At 43.3% G+C, this 17,055-nt stretch overlaps 1 pseudogene; it reads right to left on the minus strand.

Annotated features, from left to right (window-relative positions):
• Nucleotides 1-13,357: 13,357 nt before the first annotated feature.
• LOC134964031 (5S ribosomal RNA) lies at nucleotides 13,358-13,476 on the minus strand (annotated as a pseudogene).
• Between the last annotated feature and the right edge of the window lie 3,579 nt (nucleotides 13,477-17,055).

Here is a 17,055-nt window from a genome sequence, read left to right on the forward strand (position 1 = left end):
TTGCCCTGTATGTCGTGCAGTGTAAACGTTTTAAAGTGATCTTGGAGACTCTTAGCGCTACAAAATTATTTTAATCGAAGTAGGTTCATAAGGGGGCGTGAATAGTAAGACAGAGACGGTTACATGCGATTGGGTTTGGCTGACAGTCGCATGCTTTGCTTCATGGCACAAAACCAGCCCCACTGCTCAAATGCTTTCTGGTGCGATTGTTGTCAAAAGCAGTGATTGGAGTATGAAGATGAAACGTGCCACCTGCACCTTGCTGGAAGTTGTTGCCATAATCAGAATATTCCTTGAAAGTGAGTCTTGAAAGAACACACACATTTAGGTCTCTGCACCGAGGTCAGTTGTATGTAGGTTATTAGGCTCCAGTGACTGCTGAATCCGTGGAAAGTTTCTATTTTCAGCCTGTAGGCAAAATGTACAATAGAAAGCACAATATAGAGAGCAGGCAGTGTTACCCTGGTGCTTTATGTGTATTTCATTTATTTGGCTGACTGTTCTGCAGTAAAGGGAAAAGACAAAGAGGAAACATTTAATAGTATCATACACCAATGTCCTGCACAGGTTTAATTATAAAAAGGTACAACTGCAGCGAGGAAACAAATTGTGTTGCTTTTTTGTTAGTTCTCCTCCGCTTGAAATTGCCACAAGCTAATTGGGTCCATCGTAACCTATTTCTGATCTAATTAGGGTTAATTGGATTTCCCTGCACTTTGCTGTTTGCAACATTACCTCTGTTAACCAAGTCTATGGATCAGAGGGCCCTTTCCACCTTACAGCGTCCTGTTACTGCTTCAGTCCACACATTACTGTGGCAGGTAGAATATGCTGTATTGCAGGCTTTGGGCCTTATTCAGAGTCAGCCTGAAATGTAATCTCAGTTTGTGAGTTTTTGAGAGAAAAAAACGGTTTTATTTATGCAACATCTTCATAGTCAGTGGCATCTGCAAAGCCCGGGCTGCTCTTCCCTCTCTTATTTGCAACACCTTCCCATTTTTGTACCTGGCTAAGGTGAGACTGGGTTCCGCTTGGTGGCGTGGCTTTACGGACAGTGCGCAAAAAGGAATAAATTGATGGACATACTAGAAATATTTTATAGTTAATGGGCGGACTGTGCTGTTAATAAGCAGTGGTGCAAGTATGCAGGTACACTCGGGTACAGAGAACCCTTAAGAATTTGGCAGCAGGTATGCGGTACCACCCACTGCACCTGTGACTGCCATTACCGCAATTATAATGCAGCAAGCAACAAGACCATTGTGTTCGGCAGCCTGATGGCGCCTCCCACTTTGTCAGGGCTACGGGGAGCGCGACAGTGACATCATGAGATCACATCACGCTTCCTCTCCTGACGGCCGCGGCTGGCACGAAGAGAGCAGCCTGGGGACCGGGATGGGTGCATTTTCCCGCTGAGTCCAGCTGTTTCCCTTCACTCTGCTCGAGTGACGCATTGGCACTGAATGGCTTTTGTTCCTCACAGGCTGGGCTGCTGGGTGTGTCTCTGGCTTCACTGTGTGGGGTCATTCATTTCTAATATAATGTGGACACTACTATATACTTCTATTATTATGGGTCATTACTATATATATATATATATATATATATATTATTATGGGACACTACTATATACTTCTATTATTATGGGGCATTACTATGTACTTCTATTGTAATGTGGGACACTAATATATATGTATATTAAACCAGGGGCACTACCTTTGCCACCAGGCTGCGTAAGTGGGGGCCACCCTATGCTGGGTGGCCCCCAGCATGTGAGGGATAGCAATTAAAGTTTTGCTATTTTTGCAAAACTGAAGCTGAATAAGGCCGGGAAACGGTCGTTAGATCGACACAGCTTAGGTCATAGGTCTGCAAACTCGGTCCTCAGGACCCCACACAGTGCATGTTTTGCAGGTCTCCTCACAGAATCACAGGTGAAATAATTAACTCCACCTGCGGACCTTTTAAAATGTGTGTGTAATTAATACACCTGTGCACCTGCTGGGTTACCTGAAAAACATGCACTGTGTGGGGTAATGAGTACTGAGTTTGCAGACCTATGGCTTAGGTCGTCAGTCATTAGGTCGACATGGTTATTAGGTCGACAGGTCAAAAGGTCGACATGCGTTTAAAAAAATCCTTTTTGGACCTTTTCATACTTGACGATCCACGTGGACTACAATTGGGAACGATAACCTGTGACAAGTTTGTTCGCCATGCGAGGGGACACGGTGCATTAATTGGTGTTCCCCGTCACTTTACGAAGACAACGACACCAAAAAAAGTCCAAAAACCCATGTCGAACTTTTGACTTGTCGACCTAGTACATGTCGATGCAATGACCATGTCGACCTATTGCCCCTGTCGACCTAAGTTGAGTCGACCCAACGACCCATACCCATAAGGCCTTTAGTCCATTCACGCTGCACATGGATCTGCCAGACAATCCCCCAAATGAGTAGAGACCCCTTTTAAATTATTTAGGGGCCTATACAGTATATTAATCTATTCTGCCCTTAAACTATGTTTAAGGGCAGAATTAAGTATCCATTAGATATACCAAGAAGGAAGTGATATCTCCTGCTAAACCATCTGCCATCCCCGGCAGTTACAGTAGTGCTCTGTGGGTACGGTGTTTAAACGCTTTGCGGATGTTGCCTGTATGGGTTACTGCCCAATACCTACAGTGTGGCTGCAGGACCTCTGGTGTGCTGAGGTAGGTCACAAAGAGCGTTGCAGGGTTTTCTGCAGTGTGCTTGTGCAGCTGGAAAGCCGAATTTAATCGTAATTAGCAGTCATCAGGATTCTTCATATTTGGAAGCTGGCCTCATATTTTAATAAATATGCCCATAGTCCTTATATAAGTTTTGAAAATGACAAATAGGTGGATAGTTACTAAAGGTCAATTTTTGATCGAATTTGTATTTCAGGGTCTAAATCCCACATTTACTAACATGAATTTTGACTTTTTTTTTACGTCAGAAATCATCTGTAAATGTGTGATTTAGACCCTGAAACACAGAATCGATCACAAATCGACCCAAATCGACTTTTAGTAAATATACCCCATAGAATACAGTATAGTTTAAACTTTAAAGTGAAGTTCAACTAATATTGGGATACCTGTCACTGTGTGCCGTAAATATAAGTATCAGTGCCATAACAGGGCTGCACTGCACCCTGGGCCAGCAACTCCCCCTGGTCACACCCCTACCAATGACATCACAAATGGGGCAGGGCCACCCGAAGCCTGTAAGTGCAGCTCTGGACACTTTGGGGGGCTGCATATACTGCAGGTTGCCCTTCTAGAGTGTGCACATTATAAAGGCCCTTATGAAATGCACATTGTCCTTAACATTTATCTCTTATAAGCAGTTAATAAAACTGATCCTGTCCTGTCAAAGATAAAATGCTAACAACCATAAAAGCGGAGGGAAAGCAGCAAAAAAAATCTGCTTTCTACACATTATCCCATCTCTCGCTTATTGCCTTGCGTGACCATTTCATATATGTCGTTTTGGGAACTTTGTTTATTAAAAATGTCATTTACTTCAAGAGAGGCAATAAAAACCCAGACACTATACACCACAGTGCAAAGAAATTGTCTATTACTGCTCCCAGCCAAATGAATGCAGATTTTCCAGATTGGCACAAAGATATTTAAATAAATTGCTATGCCTCCGAGCAAAAAGAAAATGCGTGTGTTAAAATATTCGACATATAAAAGGATGTAAAAGAATCTGCGTTACTTATGTCATTTCATGGCTGATGAAGATAAGGAAAATTAGAATGGTCCGTAATGACTGTAGAAAGCAAAGGATGGAAGGCAAATCTCAGTAACAGATGTATAAATGACAGCTACCATGGGGGAAGGGGGAGATATGGTTAGATTTATACCTTTTCATTTAAATGGAAGGTCATTTGCTGAGAATCACATGCTGGCTAAGGGGGCATGCTGTACCTATCTCCTACACATGGAGGTGGCAGCTAAGGCAGAGGGCACAGCGGGGTATCAGTGATGTCACTGGTTCCTACTCGGGTGAAACTGGGCTGGTTTAGATTACTACTGGGCACTTTATTACTAATTACTTTCATCTGCATTTTACTGACGATTACAAGTACTCTGTACTTTTTGGATATTAGGGGTCATTCCGAGTTGATCGTAGCTGTGCTAAATTTAGCACAGCTACGATCATTCACACTGACATGCGGGGGGACGCCCAGCACAGGGCTAGCCCGCCCCTCATGTCAGTGCCGGCCTACCCCCGCAGAAGTGCAAAGGCATCGCACAGCGGCGATGCCTTTGCACTTCAAGAGTAGCTCCCGGCCAGTGCAGCTTTAGCGTGCTGGCTGGGAGCTACTCATCGCTCCCCGGCCCGTAGTGGCTGTGTGTGACATCACGCAGCCGCTGCGGCCTGCCCCTCCCCCCCCCCGTTCGGTCCGGTCACGCCTGCGTTGGCTGGACCACTCCCACGAAACGGCAGCCAAACGCTGCCGGTCCGCCCCCTCCCGCCCAGCGATCGCATCTGCCTGTCAATCAGGCAGAGGCGATCGCAGCCCTGCTACGGCCTTTGGCCGTCTGCCATGCGCCGGCGCACTACGGCGCATGCGCAGTAGGGACCCGTTCGCTCGGTTGCGACAAAAAGCAGCGAGCGAACGGGTCAGAATGTTATTTGGTGCTCCTTATCCAGAATTACCACTATTGAGCATCTCACTTGTCTTTGCTATTAATAAGTACTAGAATGGGCCTTTACTGCAGATGACAACTCTCTGCATATCAGATCTTGCTGGGCTTTAATAAATGGCATATAATATGGGCACTGACATTATGGCTGATGTATACAGTACATGTGTTCTTGGGGCATTATCACTAGGTTTGAGATTTTATAATTGCTTTATTTTATCTGGTTCTTACAGCATATGGGCGGTAATTCAGACCTGATCGCTGTTGTGCAAATTCGCAAGGCGGGTGATTGGCGAACGACTGCGCATGCATACAGATTGTAATGCGCAGCGTCTTTTTTGATCGCTAGGCCCCGAACAGCCTGTTTCTTTCACACTGTAGGAGTAAGTCCTGGACTACGCACAGACTGGAAAAATCATTTGAAGGTGAGTGAGTTGCGAACGGATTTGCAGCTGATAGGCATTTGCAAAGCTTTTGGCACGCAGACTTGCATGGGGGAAATATCACTCTGTCTGGGCACCGACAAGCCAATCACAAACCTCTGCAAATTCGCCTAGGAGCGATCAGGTCTGAGTTAGGCCCTTGATCAGAAGTTAGGCTACAAACAGTAACAGATTGAGGCATTTCACTGCATTTCAGACCAATTCCACTGTTTATGATGATATCCTTGATATACCACTTTCAGACTGAAGCCAGGGCCTTTTTCTGGGATACTGAACATGGGTCTTGGCTCCTATACCTCTTTCACACTGCACCTTGGTCCCAGGTTATTCCCGGGTCGACCCGGGTCACACTGAACCCCTGTCTGCACCCGTGTCTGCTCTACATGTCACTTTAGACACTCTCTTAAGGCTGGCTTCCAGTTCTAAAGCCAATCAGATGCGGGGAAAGGTAACCGAGGTTTGCAGAAGACCCATGTCGGTCCCAGGAATAACCCTGGTAGCGACCAGCAGGGCTGCTATCTGAAAGTGTTGGGCCCGGGACTGACAAAATAGCAAGCCCCTTCCCCCCCTTTTCAATAAAAATAAATATATAGTATAAGTATATTTTTCAAAAAATCTAAAATAAAATTTCTATGCAGACACGAAGCCACCCCCTCAAGTCTCAAATCTGTGTATTTAAGGTAGAGATGAGCGGGTTCGGTTTCTCTGAATCCGAACCCGCCCGAACTTCATGGTTTTTTTCACGGGTCCGAGCAGACTCGGATCCTCCCGCCTTGCTCGGTTAACCCGAGCGCGCCCGAACGTCATCATGACGCTGTCGGATTCTCGCGAGACTCGGATTCTATATAAGGAGCCGCGCGTCGCCGCCATTTTCACACGTGCATTGAGATAGATAGGGAGAGGACGTGGCTGGCGTCCTCTCCATTTAGATTAGAAGAGAGAGAGAGAGAGATTGACCTGATTTACTGGAGCTTAGGAGTACTGTAGAAGTGTAGAGAGTGCAGAGTTTACTAGTGACTGACCACAGTGACCACCAGACAGTGCAGTTTTATTTAATATATCCGTTCTCTGCCTGAAAAAAACGATACACACAGTGACTCAGTCACATACCATATCTGTGTGCACTGCTCAGCCCAGTGTGCTGCATCATCTATGTATATATATCTGACTGTGCTCAGCTCACACAGCTTATAATTGTGGGGGAGACTGGGGAGCACTGCAGTGCCAGTTATAGGTTATAGCAGGAGCCAGGAGTACATATTATATTAAAATTAAACAGTGCACACTTTTGCTGCAGGAGTGCCACTGCCAGTGTGACTGACCAGTGACCTGACCACACTGACCACCAGTATAGTTAGTAGTATACTATATTGTGATTGCCTGAAAAAGTTAAACACTCGTCGTGTGACTTCACTTGTGTGGTGTTTTTTTTTTTATTCTATAAAAAACTAATTCTGCTGACAGACAGTGTCCAGCAGGTCCGTCATTATATAATATATACCTGTCCGGCTGCAGTAGTGATATATATATATTTTTTATATCATTATTTATCATCCAGTCGCAGCAGACACAGTACGGTAGTTCACGGCTGTAGCTACCTCTGTGTCGGCACTCGGCAGTCCATCCATAATTGTATACCACCTACCCGTGGTTTTTTTTTCTTTCTTCTTTATACATACATACTACTACATCTCTTTATCAACCAGTCTATATTAGCAGCAGACACAGTACAGTACGGTAGTCCACGGCTGTAGCTACCTCTGTGTCGGCACTCGGCAGTCCGTCCATAATTGTATACCACCTACCCGTGGTTTTTTTTTCTTTCTTCTTTATACATACATACTACTACATCTCTTTATCAACCAGTCTATATTAGCAGCAGACACAGTACAGTACGGTAGTTCACGGCTGTAGCTACCTCTGTGTCGGCACTCGGCAGTCCGTCCATAATTGTATACCACCTACCCGAGGTTTTTTTTTCTTTCTTCTTTATACATACATACTACTACATCTCTTTATCAACCAGTCTATATTAGCAGCAGACACAGTACAGTACGGTAGTTCGCGGCTGTAGCTACCTCTGTGTCGGCACTCGGCAGTCCGTCCATAATTGTATACCACCTACCCGAGGTTTTTTTTTCTTTCTTCTTTATACATACATACTACTACATCTCTTTATCAACCAGTCTATATTAGCAGCAGACACAGTACAGTACGGTAGTTCACGGCTGTAGCTACCTCTGTGTCGGCACTCGGCAGTCCGTCCATAATTGTATACCACCTACCCGTGGGTTTTTTTTCTTTCTTCTTTATGCATACATACTACTACATCTCTTTATCAACCAGTCTATATTAGCAGCAGACACAGTACAGTACGGTAGTCCACGGCTGTAGCTACCTCTGTGTCGGCACTCGGCAGTCCGTCCATAATTGTATACCACCTACCCGTGGTTTTTTTTTCTTTCTTCTTTATACATACATACTACTACATCTCTTTATCAACCAGTCTATATTAGCAGCAGACACAGTACAGTACGGTAGTTCACGGCTGTAGCTACCTCTGTGTCGGCACTCGGCAGTCCGTCCATAATTGTATACCACCTACCCGAGGTTTTTTTTTCTTTCTTCTTTATACATACATACTACTACATCTCTTTATCAACCAGTCTATATTAGCAGCAGACACAGTACAGTACGGTAGTTCACGGCTGTAGCTACCTCTGTGTCGGCACTCGGCAGTCCGTCCATAATTGTATACCACCTACCCGAGGTTTTTTTTTCTTTCTTCTTTATACATACATACTACTACATCTCTTTATCAACCAGTCTATATTAGCAGCAGACACAGTACAGTACGGTAGTTCACGGCTGTAGCTACCTCTGTGTCGGCACTCGGCAGTCCGTCCATAATTGTATACTAGTATCCATCCATCTCCATTGTTTACCTGAGGTGCCTTTTAGTTGTGCCTATTAAAATATGGAGAACAAAAATGTTGAGGTTCCAAAATTAGGGAAAGATCAAGATCCACTTCCACCTCGTGCTGAAGCTGCTGCCACTAGTCATGGCCGAGACGATGAAATGCCAGCAACGTCGTCTGCCAAGGCCGATGCCCAATGTCATAGTACAGAGCATGTCAAATCCAAAACACCAAATATCAGTAAAAAAAGGACTCCAAAACCTAAAATAAAATTGTCGGAGGAGAAGCGTAAACTTGCCAATATGCCATTTACCACACGGAGTGGCAAGGAACGGCTGAGGCCCTGGCCTATGTTCATGGCTAGTGGTTCAGCTTCACATGAGGATGGAGGCACTCAGCCTCTCGCTAGAAAAATGAAAAGACTCAAGCTGGCAAAAGCAGTAGCACCGCAAAGAACTGTGCGTTCTTCGAAATCCCAAATCCACAAGGAGAGTCCAATTGTGTCGGTTGCGATGCCTGACCTTCCCAACACTGGACGTGAAGAGCATGCGCCTTCCACCATTTGCACGCCCCCTGCAAGTGCTGGAAGGAGCACCCGCAGTCCAGTTCCTGATAGTCAGATTGAAGATGTCAGTGTTGAAGTACACCAGGATGAGGAGGATATGGGTGTTGCTGGCGCTGGGGAGGAAATTGACCAGGAGGATTCTGATGGTGAGGTGGTTTGTTTAAGTCAGGCACCCGGGGAGACACCTGTTGTCCGTGGGAGGAATATGGCCGTTGACATGCCTGGTGAAAATACCAAAAAAATCAGCTCTTCGGTGTGGAGGTATTTCAACAGAAATGCGGACAACAGGTGTCAAGCCGTGTGTTCCCTTTGTCAAGCTGTAATAAGTAGGGGTAAGGACGTTAACCACCTCGGAACATCCTCCCTTATACGTCACCTGCAGCGCATTCATAATAAGTCAGTGACAAGTTCAAAAACTTTGGGTGACAGCGGAAGCAGTCCACTGACCAGTAAATCCCTTCCTCTTGTAACCAAGCTCACGCAAACCACCCCACCAACTCCCTCAGTGTCAATTTCCTCCTTCCCCAGGAATGCCAATAGTCCTGCAGGCCATGTCACTGGCAATTCTGACGAGTCCTCTCCTGCCTGGGATTCCTCCGATGCATCCTTGCGTGTAACGCCTACTGCTGCTGGCGCTGCTGTTGTTGCTGCTGGGAGTCGATGGTCATCCCAGAGGGGAAGTCGTAAGACCACTTTTACTACTTCCACCAAGCAATTGACTGTCCAACAGTCCTTTGCGGGGAAGATGAAATATCACAGCAGTCATCCTACTGCAAAGCGGATAACTGAGGCCTTGGCATCCTGGGTGGTGAGAAACGTGGTTCCGGTATCCATCATTACTGCAGAGCCAACTAGAGACTTGTTGGAGGTACTGTGTCCCCGGTACCAAATACCATCTAGGTTCCATTTCTCTAGGCAGGCGATACCGAAAATTTACACAGACCTCAGAAAAAGAGTCACTAGTGTCCTAAAAAATGCAGCTGTACCCAATGTCCACTTAACCACGGACATGTGGACAAGTGGAGCAGGGCAGGGTCAGGACTATATGACTGTGACAGCCCACTGGGTAGATGTATGGACTCCCGCCGCAAGAACAGCAGCGGCGGCACCAGTAGCAGCATCTCGCAAACGCCAACTCTTTCCTAGGCAGGCTACGCTTTGTATCACCGCCTTCCAGAATACGCACACAGCTGAAAACCTCTTACGGCAACTGAGGAAGATCATCGCGGAATGGCTTACCCCAATTGGACTCTCCTGTGGATTTGTGGCATCGGACAACGCCAGCAATATTGTGTGTGCATTAAATATGGGCAAATTCCAGCACGTCCCATGTTTTGCACATACCTTGAATTTGGTGGTGCAGAATTATTTAAAAAACGACAGGGGCGTGCAAGAGATGCTGTCGGTGGCCAGAAGAATTGCGGGACACTTTCGGCGTACAGGCACCACGTACAGAAGACTGGAGCACCACCAAAAACCACTGAACCTGCCCTGCCATCATCTGAAGCAAGAAGTGGTAACGAGGTGGAATTCAACCCTCTATATGCTTCAGAGGTTGGAGGAGCAGCAAAAGGCCATTCAAGCCTATACAATTGAGCACGATATAGGAGGTGGAATGCACCTGTCTCAAGCGCAGTGGAGAATGATTTCAACGTTGTGCAAGGTTCTGCTGCCCTTTGAACTTGCCACACGTGAAGTCAGTTCAGACACTGCCAGCCTGAGTCAGGTCATTCCCCTCATCAGGCTTTTGCAGAAGAAGCTGGAGACATTGAAGGAGGAGCTAACACGGAGCGATTCCGCTAGGCATGTGGGACTTGTGGATGGAGCCCTTAATTCGCTTAACAAGGATTCACGGGTGGTCAATCTGTTGAAATCAGAGCACTACATTTTGGCCACCATGCTCGATCCTAGATTTAAAGCCTACCTTGGATCTCTCTTTCCGGCAGACACAAGTCTGCTGGGGTTGAAAGACCTGCTGGTGAGAAAATTGTCAAGTCAAGCGGAACGCGACCTGTCAACATCTCCTCCTTCACATTCTCCCGCAACTGGGGGTGCGAGGAAAAGGCTCAGAATTCCGAGCCCACCCGCTGGCGGTGATGCAGGGCAGTCTGGAGCGACTGCTGATGCTGACATCTGGTCCGGACTGAAGGACCTGACAACGATTACGGACATGTCGTCTACTGTCACTGCATATGATTCTCTCACCATTGAAAGAATGGTGGAGGATTATATGAGTGACCGCATCCAAGTAGGCACGTCACACAGTCCATACTTATACTGGCAGGAAAAAGAGGCAATTTGGAGGCCATTGCACAAACTGGCTTTATTCTACCTAAGTTGCCCTCCCACAAGTGTGTACTCCGAAAGAGTGTTTAGTGCCGCCGCTCACCTTGTCAGCAATCGGCGTACGAGGTTACATCCAGAAAATGTGGAGAAGATGATGTTCATTAAAATGAATTATAATCAATTCCTCCGCGGAGACATTGACCAGCAGCAATTGCCTCCACAAAGTACACAGGGAGCTGAGATGGTGGATTCCAGTGGGGACGAATTGATAATCTGTGAGGAGGGGGATGTACACGGTGATATATCGGAGGATGATGATGAGGTGGACATCTTGCCTCTGTAGAGCCAGTTTGTGCAAGGAGAGATTAATTGCTTCTTTTTTGGGGGGGGTCCAAACCAACCCGTCATATCAGTCACAGTCGTGTGGCAGACCCTGTCACTGAAATGATGGGTTGGTTAAAGTGTGCATGTCCTGTTTTGTTTATACAACATAAGGGTGGGTGGGAGGGCCCAAGGACAATTCCATCTTGCACCTCTTTTTTCTTTTATTTTTCTTTGCGTCATGTGCTGTTTGGGGAGGGTTTTTTGGAAGGGACATCCTGCGTGACACTGCAGTGCCACTCCTAAATGGGCCCGGTGTTTGTGTCGGCCACTAGGGTCGCTTATCTTACTCACACAGTCAGCTACCTCATTGCAAAATCTGGGAGGGGGAGGGGAACCAACCTTTGGCGCTACTGGTTATTGTTTGTATACAAAGAAAACACAGGTGTGAAACTGATACAAATGTGTAAAGTTATGCGACAGTATATAGAAATATGAATGCAGTAAAATATTTTTAAAACATATGTTGTTTATTTAATAAATTAGTTTTTTAAAAAGTTTTTTGATAATAGTGGTTAGAATAAGCAATGTTCTATAAATTATGAGATTTTAAACTGATAGATTAAAAATCTAACATAGACAAAACAATTCTCTATGTATGGTAGCAGATAATGAGGTTTGATAGATTAAAGAGGCTAAAAACTAGTGGTATCAAACATAAAATAATTGACACTGTGTTTAAGAAAATGTTGGAGACCGGTCTCTTTCTTTTTTCGATAGGTTTGAATTAATTAATGCGTCCCGGTGATGCCGGTTAAGTTCACAAGAAGATCCGGTTATTATTGGGTTCCTGATAGTCCGTGTCGGCCAAACATGTCCGCAAAAGTTTTTCAGGTGAAAGTAATTTGGAGTTGCTTACGTGTCTTCACCCTAATCAGGGCTGGGGAGTCCGTGCGTGTCCAGTGGTGCTGTAAGTGTCTTGTCTCCGTAGCCGCGGTATGTTACAGGCGCCTGCAACTCCGGTTTCCCTGGTGTCTTCTCGCCGGCGTCTTCCAGGGAATCGGGATCTCCGGGTTTCGGGTGGACAACGGAGGGGGGCGTGGTCCAACGCGTTTCACTCGGCCAATGGTGCCGTGCTTCGTCAGGGACAATGTGATGACGTGTGTCTTGGGGCTCTTTTAAATAGCTTTAAGTCCGCTGTAATTGGTTCATGGTGTTTTCCTTTCAATTAATGCAATTGGCATTTGTATTGTTAAATCTCTTCTTGCTTAAAGTCCTGTTTTCTGTTCAATAAACAGTAGTAAAAGTATGTTTCTGTCTTTGCCTTTTTATAGGTGTCACTTTGTTATATTAGAGGATAGGATACAAATTGCTGATACATTTTATACATCTGACACAAAGTCTCTAATATATCTTTATGTGAAATTGGTATCATTTACACAGAGAAGGTTGTAGTAGATGGAAATAAAAGGAGAGGCTGTAATTTGTAAGGAAATCAGATTATCAGTGTCATCATATAAATCGTGTCTAGTAGGTGTAATTTAGTTATGATAACTATAAAGTGCTTATATAGAGTAAGTCTATTTTTTGTACACCTGCTGTGGATATGGAAATGATGCGAAATTATGTTTTATTTATTTTTTTATTTATTTATATTGTCTGTAGATAGATAATGATGGTTGTAATGCCTAGCTCGTGAGCGGCTGATTTAATTTTGTTGTCTCATGGAGCTTTTTGATATTTGTTCACTTAATGTTTGTCCTTTATTTGGTCATGGATAACTGTAAAGTGCTTATATAGAGTAAAACTATTTTTTGTGCATCTGCTGTGGATATGGAATTGATGCAAGAATATATTTTGTTTTTTATTTTTATTTTCTGCAGATAGATAATGGTTGTAGTGTCTGGTTCGTGAGCGGCTGATTTGATTTTGCTGTTTCATGGAGCTTTTTGATATTTGTTACTTGTTCAATTAGTGTTTGTCCTTTATTTGGTCATGGATATTTCTCTGCTTATTTTCTTTTTTCTTTTTTTTTTTTTTGTTGGTTTAGGCTTGAGTGTTCTTTTTTGGTTGATTAGTCCTTCCACTTGTGTCCCAGGCCGGTTGTTCCACATTTTTAGCCAGGGTGTTGTCACAAGTGAAATTACTGCACCTAGGGTTCATAGATGGTCCCCCATTCTATTACTTGCTAGGCCCAGACCTCTTTACTTCCGAGTTCGGAATGGGATCGGGTGGTTTGTGAATGGTATGGCAGTATTTTTTCACTTGTTGGCAACCCTGGTAGTGTGGGCACAACCTGCCGGGCATTCTTGTGGCATTGGTTAATCTCCCAGGAAACTGCTGAGTTCAAAGTCGATGTTTAGGCCTTTTGGCGCTAGGGTTTGCATGTTATATATCCACTTAGTTTCTTCTCTGGACATTGTTTTGATGTAGTCTCCACCCCGCCAAGGTATTTTCACTTTCTTAATTGCTATAAATTTTAGAAGGCTTCCGTCGTGCTTGTGGTTCTTTTTGAAGTGGTCTGAAACGCTGTGTGTCTCTACTTCGTTTTCAATATTCCTTAGATGTTCGTTTATTCTTGTTTTTAGGCTTCTTGTGGTACGTCCTACATATTGTAGGTTGCATGGACAGGTTAGTAAATATATTACTCCTGTTGTGTCACAGGTCATTTTTTCTTTTATCTTGAAAATTTCCTTGGTTTGTTCTGATATAAAATTGTTTATTGGCTTAGTGCTTCTTTGTTTGCATGTTTTGCATGCTTTACATCTTGTGCAATGATAAAATCCAGGTGTGGTATCGTTTATCCACGTTCTTTCTTTTTCATTTTTTTCTTCAGGTAGAAAGCTAGATACTATTTCTTGTTTTATGTTCGGTGCTTTTCTGTAGATCAACCTTGGGCGGTCTTGTATGTATTCCTTGATTTCTTCGTCGCGTCTCAGTAGATGCCAGTTCTTGTTGATTATTTTTTCGAAGTGTTTATGTTGACTGTTATAATTGGTGATGAAGATCACTTCTTTCATTTCCTGGTTGTCTTTTTCTTTGTATTTTAGGAGGTCTTCTCTTTTTGTTTCTTTTGTTACTTCTATGGCTTTATGAACGATGTCTTTGTCATAGTTTCTATCAAGGAATTTTTCTTCCAGTGTCAAGATTTGGTCCTCAAAGGTGATGTTTTTCGAGCAATTCCTCTTGAATCTCTTAAATTGTCCCCCAGGTATTCCTCGCAGCCAGTTTTTGTGATGATTGCTGGTTGCTGGTATGTAGTTGTTGCAGTCCACGGGCTTAATAAAGGTTTTTGTCTGTATTGTGCTATTTTCAATGTAAATTGTTAAGTCCAGAAAATTAATTGTTTCGTAACTGTGTGTTTCTGTAAATTCCAAATTTAGGTTGTTGGTGTTAATGTACTTTGAGAATTCCATGAGTTTGTTGAGTGGTCCTGTCCAGATGAGTATGATGTCGTCGATATAACGTTTCCAAAGTGCTATATGTTCTAGTAGGCTGTTGTTTTTCCAAATGTGGTATTCCTCCCACTGCGCCATGAATAGGTTCGCGTAACTCGGTGCGAATTTCGTGCCCATAGCGGTCCCGCGGACTTGTCTGTAGTGGGTCTTGTTATACCAGAATATGTTGTGGTTGAGAATGAATTGAATACCTTCTATCACAAAATGTATCTGTTCTTCCGGTAGGTCTGACTGATTTTCTAAGATTTGTGAAATGGCCTTACATCCATTATGATGGTCTATACATGTATATAATGATTTTACATCATAAGTTACCAGGATGTGATTGTCCTTCCATTTTATTTCGTCCAGTAATTTCAATATTTGAGTGGTGTCTCTGAGGTAGCTTTTCTGTGTGGTTACTATTCCCTGTAATATATTGTCTATGTACTCTGATAGATGGGTGGTAAGTGATCCAATTCCTGATACTATTGGTCGTCCTGGTGGGTTACTGATATCCTTATGAATTTTGGGTAGAAAATAAAACACTGGCATTCTTGGGTTTGTTTGTTGGAGGAACGTACTTTCTTTTTTGTTTAGGATGCCTTTTTTGCTCGCTTTATTTATCAGTGTTCCATATTCCTTTTTGTATAATTCAATTGGGTTATTTGGGAGTTCCTCATAGGTGTCTGTGTCGTCTAGGAGTCTCATTGCTTCCTGGTGATATTTTTCTTTATCTAAAATCACAATCCCTCCTCCCTTGTCTGCAGGTTTTATTACTATCTGTTTGTTTTCTTTCAGTTCTCTAAGTCCTTTTCTTTCTTCATTTGTAAGGTTGAGGGGTTGTTTGTTCCTAGATGGGTTGATATTGAGATTTTCAAGGTCTCGCTCCACACATTTTTCGAATGCTTCGAGAAAGGGTCCTTTAATGTGTTTTGGGTAGAATTTCGATTTTTCCTTCAGGTTAGTATGTTTGTACCCGTTTGTGTCGTTTTCGTCTGTATTCGGCTCACCTTGATCCTTTTTATTGTTCCTCTTGAAGAATTTTTTCAGGGTTAATTTCCTCATAAAACAGTGTAAATCTATGAATGATTGGAATCTATTTAGTTTGTTAGATGGTGCAAATTTTAAACCTTTCCTTAGAAGGCTTCTCTGTGCATTGGTGAGTTTGTGTTTGCTTATGTTGTAGATGCCTAAGGATTTTTCTTCTTCTTCTTTGTAGATTTTTCCGTGTTTATTTTTCTTTGTTTTTCTCTTGATTTTTCCTCCTCTTGTTCCTCTTCTGACGATTCTGTGTCTAAGCATTTCCTTTTTGTCAGACTTGCTTTGGTTGAGTCTGCTTTCTTTGTTGGATCTGGTAGAAATTCTTCTTCTTGTATTACTTCTAAAAAAAGCTCCTGGTTTATTTCTGGGTCATTTCTTTCCTTTTGTGAAATTTTCTCTAGTAGTTCTTTTGTTTTCTGTTCTTCCTGTTTCATTGCTTCAGCCATTCCTTTTCTATAATTCTCTCTTATTTTGTCGTATTGTGGTTCATCTGTATAGCTGAATTGTGCTCTGTTGTATGGTTGATAAATTCTGTTTTCAGCTGTAGTTCTCGGTGTTTGTTTGATGAGTGGTGTCCTATAGTTGTTTGACATATTTCTATAGTAGCCATGATCTCTCTGTATTCCTATTTGATGTTCTTGATGCTGCTGTGTCTTGAAATTATTGCTATATGTGTTGTATCTTCTCTGAGAGTGCTGATAGCTTTGATGATTTTGATAGTTTTGATAGTTTTGGTGGTTCCTTGTTTGTCTGTTTCCGTCGACCTCTCTATTGTACTGCTGTTGTGTACTCCTATGTTTTGCCCAATCTCTCTGTTTATTCTGGTAGTCATTCTTGTCTCTTCTAAATTTTCTTTTCTTGGTCGATATAACTTCATTTTCTAGTTTATGCAATTTGTTCCTTGTGGTGTTTTCTAAAATTTTGTAGTCTTCCAAGTGCTCTAGGGGTTCTATCTTTGTTTTAATGTAAGCAATTTCTTTCTTGATTTTTTCCATCGATTTTTCCCTGTCTTCAATGATAAGTTCCATCAGTTTGAAGGAGCATTGGTCTAGGGCCAAATTCCATTTCTCTTGTAAGTTTTGTTCGTGTGGGATGAAGGTGGGGTATTTAAAAAGTCTTAAACCTCTGGGTACAATACGGTGTTCAATGTATTTCTTCAATGTGTTGCTGTCCCACCATTGTTTTGTCTCTAGATTAAAAAGTTTCTCTAGTTTGAGATAGTATGAACAGAAATTGTCTTCTTCCACACATATTTCTGTTTCCTCCGTGTCAGGTTCATTACAGAAGATATTTTCTAGTTTTTCTAGTCTTAGTTCTCTGTTTGCATCCATTTATAGGTTTGCTGCAGTGCATGACC

The sequence above is a fragment of the Pseudophryne corroboree genome, chromosome 9 (genome assembly GCF_028390025.1).
Source record: "Pseudophryne corroboree isolate aPseCor3 chromosome 9, aPseCor3.hap2, whole genome shotgun sequence".
NCBI classification, from domain to species: Eukaryota; Metazoa; Chordata; class Amphibia; order Anura; family Myobatrachidae; genus Pseudophryne; species Pseudophryne corroboree.